Raw genomic sequence first — 12,687 nt, forward strand, 5'->3', positions numbered from 1 at the left:
GAAAATTCAACAAAATAAATAACGGAAAAGTGGGCCTGCATATGTATTCACCCCCTTTGCTATGAAGCCCCTAAATATGATCTGGTGCAACCAATTACCTTCAGAAGTCACATAATTAGTTAAATAAAGTCCACCTGTGTGCAAGCTAAGTGTCACATGATCTGTCACATGATCTGAAAGGCCCCAGAGTCTGCAACACCACTAAGCAAGGGGCACCACCAAGCAAGCGGAACCATGAAGACCAAGGAGCTCTCCAAACAGGTCAGGGACAAAGTTGTGGAGAAGTACAGATCAGAGTTGCGTTATAAAAAGAATATCAGAAACTTTGAACATCCCACAGACCACCATTAAATCCATGATTAAAAAATGGAAAGAATATGGCACCACACACAAACCTGTCAAGAGAGGGCCGCCCACCAAAACTCATGGCCCAGGCAAGGAGGGCATTAATCAGAGGCAACAAAGAGACCAAAGACAACCCTGAAGGAGCTGCAAAGCTCCACAGCGGAGATTGGAGTATCTGTCCATAGGACCACTTTAAGCCATACACTCCACAGAGCTGGGCTTTACGGAAGAGTGGCCTGAATAAAGCCATTGCTTTAAGAAAAAAAGGTACTCTGGTCAGATGAGACTAAAATTGAGCTTTTTGGCCATCAAGGAAAATGTCTGGCGCAAACCCAACACCTCTCATCACCCCAAGAACACCATCCCCACAGTGAAGCATGGTGGTGGCAGCATCATGCTGTGGGGATGTTTTACATCGGCAGGGACTGGGAAACTGGTCAGAATTGAAAGAATGATGGATGGCGCTAAATACAGGGAAATTCTTGAGGGAAACCTGTTTCAGTCTTCCAGAGATTTGAGACTGGAATGGAGGTTCACCTTCCAGCAGGACAATGACCCTAAGCATACTGCTAAAGCAACACTCGAGTGGTTTAAGGGGAAACATTTAAATGTCTTGGAATGCCCTAGTCAAAGCCCAGACCTCAATCCAATAGAGAATCTGTGGTATGACTTAAAGATTGCTGTACACCAGCAGAACCCATCCAACTTGAAGGAGCTGGGGCAGTTTTGCATTGAAGAATGGGCAAATATCCCAGTGGCTAGATGTGCCAAGTTCATAGAGACATACCCCAAGAGACTTGCAGCTGTAATTGCTGCAAAAGGTGGCTCTACAAAGTATTTACTTTGGGGGGGTGAATAGTTATGCACGCTCAAGTTTTCTGTTTTTTTGTCTTATTTCTTTTTTTTTTTCACACAAAAATATATTTTGCATCTTCAAAGTGGTAGGCATGTTGTGTAAATCAAATGATACAAACCCCCAAAAAATCTATTTTAATTCCAGGTTGTAAGGCAACAAAATAGAGAAAATGCCAAGGGGGGTGAATACTTTCGCAAGCCACTGTATTGGCACGGGTGTTGTTAGGCCTGAGGCGAAGTCGAGGGCTGGCAAACCGTGGCAATATATGCTCCAAACACCGGCTTCAAGGGCATTATCACTTTTATACAACGGGTTACCAACATATTCAAATAATGATTGATACATTTCATTAAAAACGTTATTTTTACTAATTTATTCATAATATTTAATCCTTCCACAAGATATAGTCCCGACACAAATCTAGGGTTGCTACACAATTCGGCTGGTCGTTCGTTCTATTGGTTCAGTTGCCAGAGACACAACCCAGTCATTCAGTCTTTTTGTTCTGTATCTATGGACGCGACCCAGTCGTTTGTTCTAAATCTTCCATTGCCATACTGGCTGGCAACATTCTTATCCCTTGCTTGCTAGCTAGCCAACTACAGCTAACTTACTCAAACGTCAAATAGAATAACAACAGTAGCTGCATTTGCATTTGTTTAAGCTGTTTTCGAGTGACATTTATTTGGATACATCCATAACAATGAGCTAATGAGGCACGATTTTGCATGGCATAGAAAATGTGCTCTCTCGTCAGGACACTGTTGCTCAGAGGAGCTAGCCAACAACACAGCTAACACAATCACTTCAAACTGAAGCTGGAAAGACTGCAAACTAGCTGCACTTCGTTTAGTTTAACTTTTTTTCAATTGACATTTCTTTGTATATATCCATAAAAATTATGCCAGCTGATTCATGATTTAGACTGGCTGAGAAATGCTGCCTGTCTGTCTGTCTCCTCCCGACTCCCGACCCCTACATGTTCATTACTATGGGACAGCTAGAGTTCGAATTTGAATATTGAAACAATGTTGCAAATGTCGGAGAGACAGACAACAAGGTTTATACAAATCTCCGCTGTTGAAAACTAAATGTTAGTCTAAAATAAATGTGAGATAATGTCTAGATGCTGTTTTATAGTGGAGCCTGACTGGGCTGATGTGGATTGCGCAGTCAGATGGAACAGAGTAAATAGGCATTTTAATGTCATAGATTTAGTCGGTGCTAACTTGTGGAATAGAAACCGGCTGGAATGCGCTTTTAACCAATCAGCATTCAGGATTAGACCCACCCGTTGTATAATTACAAATAATTTGTAGACTACAAATTGACCGCAAGAAGCCCAAAAAGATATAACATTTGACTAAACCATAATAATTTCAAACCTTTCTTACATTTCTATACGATCACATACTGTATATCTCTCCATTATTCGTGGGAATACTTTGGAACAGATTTTCAAAATTAAAATAACTATTTTTACAGTCTTTTATGTCCCCCCCCCCAAAAAAAAAAAAAACGTACAGGGTCTTCTCTATCTAATTGGCAGTGCAATTGACGGCCTTCAAACATAACACTGGTTATAACACTCAGCTTGAGTTGTGCTGTCATAACACTAGACTATTTTGAAAACATCATAATGGCTGTCACAACATAATTTAATGACAACCCCTTAATACATCAACTGTTATACAGTACATGTAGCTGAAACCCTCAGGCAAATTGGAACACAATGTTTTTTAATAGTAAGTCTCAAGTTTTAGATGAGATGTAAGGAAAGCATAATTAAGACAGACAGTTTAAAAATTTACATAAAACATTGTGACTTTTTTGTATTTTATTTATATTTTTTAGATTCGGGCAGTAGGTCCTTGTGAACATTGCTCCTCATGTTTCTGAAATTTTGTAAGACTGTTTATCTCTTTAATGTCTCCGTCTTTAGAAAGCTTTGCTTTGAACAACTCATTCACTTTTATCGCGACTCTCAATGTTTTACTTTAAACTCATATTTGAGATTGCTCCACTAACTACTGGCATATCCGAAAGGATTATGGCCTCTGTCTGTACGATAAAAAAATATTTTAGCACAACTTGAAACACCACAACTCATTATATCTTGCCCATAGGCAGGGGGATCTGGTGACTCTCTTTTTCAAAGTACAAACACCGGTTTTACAAGAAGAACAAAACAGAAACAGTACTTTATATGTATCTGAGAAATCTTTTTGATTTAGGGAAGACATTCTTTTAGTTTTTCTTACTACACATATCAAGATATAGTCCTTTTTCAGTTCAGAGCTAAAACCTTTTTACCTTTAAAATATCTGTTTTCACATTGTCCTATATTAATGAAAAATCTAGTGTTTTTTCTTTCATCCATTGATATGGCACCATAAAAGAGGTGCTTATTTTTCTCCACCATCTTAGAAATCAAAGGTGCCCTTTCAGAAAGTAGACAAGTTCAAGGCATTATCTTTCAGGTTCCATGTTGAAGTGGCCATCAGTATTCAGCACTAGCTCCACACATAAACAGGAAAATTGAATAAACAGACTCTGGTAGCCTCTCCAAGAACAGCATATGGTATCCTAATTCAATAAAAAAAAACTCTTAATTGCAACCTGGTGCTAGTTTTTGCAATTTCAGTTGGGCCTATCCTTGAGATAGTTGCATATCTTCATCTATCTTGCCAGTCTGGTGATTCTGTGGGGCCTCTGATGGGAAGTTAGATCTGTGCATAAACTTTCACACATTGCATTCACAGGTTTGATGGGTTGTTTGTTCGAAAGTATTTGAAAGCCAAGTTAACAAACAGATCACCGACCATTTCGAATCCCAACGTACCTTCTCCGCTATGCAATCCGGTTTCCGAGCTGGTCATGGGTGCACTTCAGCCACGCTCAAGGTCCTAAACGATATTATAACCGCGATCGATTATAGACAGTACTGTGCAGTCGTCTTCATCGACCTGGCCAAGGCTTTCGACTCTGTCAACCACCGCATTCTTATTGGCAGACTAAATAGCCTTGGTTTCTCAAATGACTGCCTCGCCTGGTTCACCAACTACTTCTCAGATAGAGTTCAATGTGTCAAATCGGAGGGCCTGTTGTCTGGACCTATGGCAGTCTCTATGGGGGTGCCACAGGGTTGAATTCTTGGGCCGACTCTTTTCTCCGTGTATATCAATGATGTCGCTCTTGCTGCTGGTGACTCTCAGATCCACCTCTACGCAGACGACACCATTTTGTATACATCTGGCCCTTCACTGGACACTGTGTTAACAAACCTCCAAACGAGCTTCAATGCCATACAACACTCCTTCAGTAGCCTCCAACTGCTCTTAAACAGTAGTAAAACTAAATGCATGCTCTTCAATCGAACGCTGCTGGCACCCGCCCACCCGACTAGAATCACTACTCTCGACGGGTCTGACCTAGATTATGTGGACAACTACAAATACCTACAGTGGGGAAAAAAAGTATTTAGTCAGCCACCAATTGTGCAAGTTCTCCCACTTAAAAAGATGAGAGAGGCCTGTAATTTTCATCATAGGTACACGTCAACTATGACAGACAAATTGAGAAAAAAAATCCAGAAAATCACATTGTAGGATTTTTAATGAATTTATTTGCAAATTATGGTGGAAAATAGGTATTTGGTCACCTACAAACAAGCAAGATTTCTGGCTCTCACAGACCTGTAACTTCTTCTTTAAGAGGCTCCTCTGTCCTCCACTCGTTACCTGTATTAATGGCACCTGTTTGAACTTGTTATCAGTATAAAAGACACCTGTCCACAACCTCAAACAGTCACAATCCAAACTCCACTATGGCCAAGACCAAAGAGCTGTCAAAGGACACGAGAAACAAAATTGTAGACCTGCACTAGGCTGGGAAGACTGAACCTGCAATAGGTAAGCAGCTTGGTTTGAAGAAATCAACTGTGGGAGCAATTATTAGCAAATGGAAGACATACAAGACCACTGATAATCTCCCTCGATCTGGGGCTCCACGCAAGATCTCACCCCGTGGGGTCAAAATGATCACAAGAACGGTGAGCAAAAATCCCAGAACCACACCGGGGGACCTAGTGAATGACCTGCAGAGAGCTGGGACCAAAGTAACAAAGCCTACCATCAGTAACACACTACGCCGCCAGGGACTCAAATCCTGCAGTGCCAGACGTGTCCCCCTGCTTAAGCCAGTACATGTCCAGGCCCATCTGAAGTTTGCTAGAGTGCATTTGGATGATCCAGAAGAGGATTGGGAGAATGTCATATGGTCAGATGAAACCAAAATAGAACTTTTTGGTAAAAACTCAACTCGTCGTGTTTGGAGGACAAAGAATGCTGAGTTGCATCCAAAGAACACCATACCTACTGTGAAGTATGGGGGTGGAAACATCATGCTTTGGGGCTGTTTTTCTGCAAAGGGACCAGGATGACTGATCCGTGTAAAGGAAAGAATGAATGGGGCCATGTATCGTGAGATTTTGAGTGAAAACCTCCTTCCATCAGCAAGGGCATTGAAGATGAAACGTGGCTGGGTCTTTCAGCATGACAATGATCCCAAACACACCGCCCGGGCAACGAAGGAGTGGCTTCGTAATAATCATTTCAATGTCCTGGAGTGGCCTAGCCAGTCTCCAGATCTCAACCCCATAGAAAATCTTTGGAGGGAGTTGAAAGTCCGTGTTGCCCAGCGACAGCCCCAAAATATCACTGCTCTAGAGAAGATCTGCATGGAGGAATGGGCCAAAATACCAGCAACAGTGTGTGAAAACCTTGTGAAGACTTACAGAAAACGTTTGACCTGTGTCATTGCCAACAAAGTGTATATAACAAAGTATTGAGAAACTTTTGTTATTGACCAAATACTTATTTTCCACCATAATTTGCAAATAAATTCATTAAAAATCCTACAATGTGATTTTCTGGATTTTTTTCTTCTCATTTTGTCTGTCATAGTTAACGTGTACCTATGATGAAAATTACAGGCCTCTCTCATCTTTTTAAGTGGGAGAACTTGCACAATTGGTGGCTGACTAGATACTTTTTTCCCCCACTGTAGGTGTCTGGTTAGACTGTAAACTCTCCTTCCAGACTCACATTAAGAATCTCCAATCCAAAGTTAAATCTAGAATCGGCTTCCTATTTCGCAACAAAGCCTCCTTCACTCATGATGCCAAACATGCCCTCGTAAAACTGACTATCTTACCGATCCTTGACTTCGGCGATGTCATTTACAAAATAGCCTCCAACACTCTACTCAGCAAATTGGATGTAGTCTATCACAGTGCCATCCGTTTTTTCTCCAAAGCCCCATACACTACCCACCACTGTGACCTGTACGCTCTTGTTGGCTGGTCCTCACTACATGTTCGTCGTCAAACCCACTGGCTCCAGGCCATCTATAAATCACTGCTAGGCAAATCCCCGCCTTATCTTAGCTCATTGGTCACCATAGTAGCACCCACCCGTAGTCTGCGCTCCAGCAGGTATATCTCACTGGTCATCCCCAAAGCCAACACCTCCTTTGGCCCCCATTCCTTCCAGTTCTCTGCTGCCAATGACTGGAACGAATTGCAAAAATCTCTGAAGCTGGAGACTCTTATCTCCCTCACTAACTTTAAGCATCAGTTGTCAGAGCACCTTACCGATCACTGCACCTGTACACAGCCCATCTGAAATTAGCCCACCCAACTACCTCATCCCTATATTGTTATTTATTTTGCTCTTTTGCACCCCAGTATCTCTATTTGCACATAATCTCTTGCACATCTAGCATTCCAGTGTTAATACTAATTGTAATTATTTTGCACTATAGCCTATTTATTGCCTTACCTCCATAACTTGCTACATTTGCACACACTGTATATATATATTTTCTGTTGTATTTTTTGACTTTATGTTTTTTTACCCCATATGTAACTCTGTGTTGTTGTTTTTATCGCACTGCTTTGCTTTATCTTGGCCAGGTCGCAGTTGTAAATGAGAACTTGTTCTCAACTGGCTTACATGGTTAAATAAAGGTAAAAATATAAAAAAATATAAAATAATAAAAGTTAGTTCTGTGCATAAACTTTCACACATTGCATTCACAGGTTTGATGGGTTGTTTGTTTGGATATTTATATTTTTGTTTATGAATTATTTTACCTGTGAGGTACAGAGTGTGAGGTACAATATCTCACCAAGGCTGATATCTAAAATCAAAACATAATTGTAACTCCAAAACTTGCCTCCTACCTCTTAAAAGTGGCTCTGATGTTTATTTTGCCCTTGAGTTAGGTGAATCTCTGACCACAGAGCTTTTTCATTTTAATTAAAGTACTTCCTCCAGCTTTCCTCTAAAAACATACACTAGAGACAAATTCCACAACAAGAAATCATACTCTATTATCAGACTGAAAAGAAAAATTAATCTACCAGGCAACTGAACCAAGCAAGCACTTTAAAGTTCCTCGCATATGAATAATTAATCTGTTTATTTGTTAGGGAAATTTATCCATAAGCAATTTGAGCGGTGGTATTGCTTACTGCTTTGTCCCCTCCCCTCCCTCTTGGTGTATGTGTCCTGCTAGTGGATTTCATTTGAGAAGTGCTTTGTGGAGAGGAGCCCTGGGATGGCAGGCCGATGAATCAACACAGACAGCTAGCCTCACTTGATTACCATACTATTACTAACAGATATCCTCCTGCCTCTGAATTTGAATAGCCAAACTGCCCAAAAGTAGTAAGTTAGTAAGTAATAATAATAACACTAATGGGGTATATTACTGTTGTAGAGATATTTGTTTGTTCTCTGTGATGCAAAAATGTATAGTTTGTCATGTGAACGGGGTGAGTTCATTATCTTCTTGTTTAGCTTCCTGCTCGAGTATAAAACTGATTATCTTGCTCATTAGTTTAATAAAAGTCAGTGAGCTTGTAGTGTGTGATTCAGGGATTCAGAGAACAGGCTTTAGAATGAGCTTGTTTCCCTTATGGCGGTATGCCTTGTGACGCTACTCTGGTGTGATGTCAGCTCCAGCATGTGGGGATAGGGATGTCAATACTCCCATCTGGACTGTGGATGCTGTCATTTCACACTGTCACTCTCCCCACACAGCTTCTCCTGCCACAGTCTCCCTGCACGACCTCCCCTCTGTATCCATATGCTTACAGCGCACATATGGGAAAATATGCAGACAAATCCTGGCCTTCAAAGCAAATGCATTGATAAAGTTTCAAAAAGATGTGTGGGACTGCAGACGAGATGTATTGTTTGTTTGTTTTAACGGTCAAAGTAATATTCAGCAGCTCAGCAGTTAACAGTGGAAAAAGCTCTTTATGATAATAGATTTGTAGCGGAAATTATTCTGTAAGCAGGAAATCAAAAGGAGGGATCAATAGGTTTTAGAATTCAAAGCATGACATAGCCTATTCATGTCTGGCTGCTGAAAGGTATGTAGTACATTTATAGTACAGGTGTATCAGAAATATAAATGTTATACCATGCATAGGCAAGCACAGCTCATGTAATCATACCAAAATCTCAAGACCATTTATTTCATGTTGACTGAATTTAGCCACTCGACTGATACTCTCTGTTAATGCATCTGGACAACCTCAAAGCAAAGCTCACATCTGTCTTTGGCTGAAAAAACCCTCCATCAGTAACATCAGTCAGACTACAGTCCATCGACCTTGAAATCATACAGGGTTGAGGGCAAAGGCTGCAATCAAATGCTTTTACAGTAGACACGCTTTATTATTCATGTTTTTTTTCGAGCTTCAATGCCATACAACAATCCTTCAGTAGCCTCCAACTGCTCTTAAACACTAGTAAAACTAAATGCATGCTTTTCAATCGAACGCTGCTGGCACCCGCCCACCCGACTAGAATCACCACTCTCGACGGGTCTGACCTAGAGTATGTGGACAACTACAAATACCTAGGTGTCTGGTTAGACTGTAAACTCAACTTCCAGACTCACATAAAGACTCTCCAATCCAAAGTTAAATCTAGAATCGGCTTCCTATTTCGCAACAAAGCCTCCTTCACTCATGCTGCCAAACATGCCCTCGTAAAACTGACTATCCTACCGATCCTTGACTTCGGCGATGTCATTTACAAAATAGCCTCCAACACTCTACTCAGCAAATTGGATGTAGTCTATCACAGTGCCATCCGTTTTGTCTCCAAAGCCCCATACACTACCCACCACTGTGACCTGTACGCTCTTGTTGGCTGGTCCTCACTACATGTTCGTCGTCAAACCCACTGGCTCCAGGCCATCTATAAATCACTGCTAGGTAAATCCCCGCCTTATCTTAGCTCATTGGTCACCATAGCAGCACCCACCCGTAGTCTGCGCTCCAGCAGGTATATCTCACTGGTCATTCCCAAAGCCAACACCTCCTTTGGCCGCCATTCCTTCCAGTTCTCTGCTGCCAATGACTGGAACGAATTGCAAAAATCTCTGAAGCTGGAGACTCTTATCTCCCTCAATAACTTTAAGCATCAGTTGTCAGAGCACCTTACCGATCACTGCACCTGTACACAGCCCATCTGAAATTAGCCCACCCAACTACCTCATCCCTATATTGTTATTTATTTTGCTCTTTTGCACCCCAGTATCTCTATTTGCACATAATCTCTTGCACATCTAGCATTCCAGTGTTAATACTATTGTAATTATTCTGCACTATAGCCTATTTATTGCCTTACCTCCATAACTTCCTACATTTGCACACACTGTATATATATTTTCTGTTGTATTTTTGACTTTATGTTTTTTAACCCATATGTAACTCTGTGTTGTTTTTATTGCACTGCTTTGCTTTATCTTGGCCAGGTCACAGTTGTAAATGAGAACCTGTTCTCAACTGGCTTACCTGGTTAAATAAAGGTGAAATAAAAATAAATAAATAAAACCAGTCGAAAGTTTGGACACACCTACTCATTCAAGGGTTTTTCTTTATTTTTACTATTTTTTACATTTTAGAATAATAGTGAAGACATCAAAACTATGAAATAACACATATGGAATCATGTAGTAACCAAAAAAGTGTTAAACAAATCAAAATATATTTTATATTTGAGATTCTTCAAATAGCCACCCTTTGCCTTGATGAAAACTTTGCACAGTCTTGGCATTCTCTCAACCAGCTTCATGAGGTAGTCAACTGAAATGCATTTCAATTAACAGGTGTGCCTTCTTAAAAGTTAATGTGTTTGAGCCAATCAGTTGTGTTGTGACAAGGTAGGGTGGTATACAGAAGATAGCCCTATTTGGTAAAAAGACCAAGTCCATATTATGGCAAGAACAGCTCAAATAAGCAAAGAGAAACGACATTCCATCATTCCTTTAAGACATGAAGGTCAATCAATACGGAACATTTCAAGAACTTTGAAAGTTTCATCAAGTGCAGTCGCAAAAACCATCAAGCGCTATGATGAAACTGGCTCATGAGGACCGCCACAGGAATGGAAGACCCAGAGTTACCTCTGCTCCAGAAAATAAGTTCATAAGAGTTACCAGCCTCAGAAATTGCAGCCCAAATAAATGCTTCACATAGTTCAAATCACAGACACATCTCAACATCAACTGTTCAGAGGGGACTGTGTGAATCAGGCCTTCATGGTTGAATTGCTGCAAAGAAACCACTACTAAAAGACACCAATAAGAAGAAGAGACCTGCTTGTTCCAAGAAACACAAGCAATTGACATTAGACCAGTGGAAATGTGTCCAAATTTGAGCTTTTTGGTTCCAACCGCTGTGTCTTTGTGAGACGTGGTGTGGGTGAACGGATGATCTCCGCATGTGTAGTTCCCACTGTAAAGCATGGAGGAGGAGGTGTTATGGAGGGGGGGTGCTTTGCTGGTGACACTGTCTGTGATTTATTTAGAATTCAAGGCACACTTTACCAGCATGGCTACCACAGCATTCTGCAGCGATACACCATCCCATCTGGTTTGGGCTTAGTGGGTCTATCATTTGTTTTTCAACAGGACAATGACCCAACACACCTCCAGGCTGTGTAAGGGCTATTTTACCAAGAGGGATGGAGTGCTGCATCAGATGACCTGGCCTCCACAATCCCCCGACCTCAACCCAATTGAGATGGTTTGGGATGAGTCGGACAGCAGAGTGAAGGAAAAACAGCCAATAAGTGTGCAGCAAATGTGGGAACTCCTTCAAGACTGTTGGAAAGCATTTCATTGTTTTGATGTAGAAAATAGTAAAAAATAAAGAAAACCTTTTGAATGAGTAGGTGGGTCCAAACTTTTGACTGGTACTGTATGCACAATAGGCTAAGATTGGGTTCAATGGGAATTGCAGTGCAAGAACACAGGGCCACTCACCTGGCTAGATGCATTAGATGTTCTGTGGCAGCTGTGGCAAGGTTGAGTCAAATTGAGCTCCCTGTATCTTTGTTTTTTTCTTCGTCTCCATGGGAATTAGGCTGTAATTACCTTTATCAGTTTGGAGAGGTAATTTATTTTGTTCCGCCCCAGTAAACACTTAACCAAATATTATTCACAGTATCTGTTTCCAGTTGGATTGGGTGCAGCCCATGTAAATGCCTGAGCGGTTCATTAAGAACACATTATTGGCTGGGAATATCTGCTGGATATAGGCTCAGAGAGCAGGCCGGGTTATTGGACAGAGAAACCCCATTGAATTTCAAATGATCCCCTGGAGGCAAAAATCTATAGGTTAGTGGGATCTTCCATCCCACAGTCCATTCTGGCCAAACCAAATGATCTGAGTGAGAAATGAGGCCATTGTACACTACAATGTATTCTAATCTTATTTATTAATGGCATTAGTAAGATGTCTTTGACAACAGGCATAGGCCTATAGTCCATAGGGAAAAACAATTACAGCAAGGCAGTAACCCCAAGCACACATCAAAATCCACAAAGAAACTGTTAATTGACCACAAAATCAACATTTTGCAATGGCCATCTCAGTCTCCGGACTTGAACCCCATTGAAAACCTGTGTGATTTTAATTGAAGTGGGCAGACCATAAGCAGTCGAAGGATATCAAGGATCTGGGAAATATTCTTTATGGAGGAATGTTCTGATCCCTCCCACGGTGTTAAACAAAATCTCTTTATCTGAGCAATTGTATTAGTATAAAATAATATAATGTTATTTAAAAAAAATTGGAGCATACAATATAGCTCAGTATTTGTATTATTTATTTTACAGTCTTTTTTGCTCATCTTTATCAAGGGTGCCAATAGTTCTGTACCTGACTATTTCATTCCAGGCATTTTTTAAATCATAGGCTCAATTTCCCAAGATGACAATGTTGAATAATGCTATACACAGGTAACTGCCAAAATAATGGAAACACTTGAGTAAATGAGGGATACAAAGTATATTGAAAGCAGTTGCTTCCACACAGGTGTGGTTCCTGAGTTACTTAAGCAATTAATATCCCAATTAACATACCATTAGGTTCATGTATAAAAATGCTGGGCAGGCCATTA

This window comes from Coregonus lavaretus (genome assembly GCF_964263955.1).
Source record: "Coregonus lavaretus genome assembly, chromosome: 21".
Lineage (NCBI taxonomy): Eukaryota > Metazoa > Chordata > Actinopteri > Salmoniformes > Salmonidae > Coregonus > Coregonus lavaretus.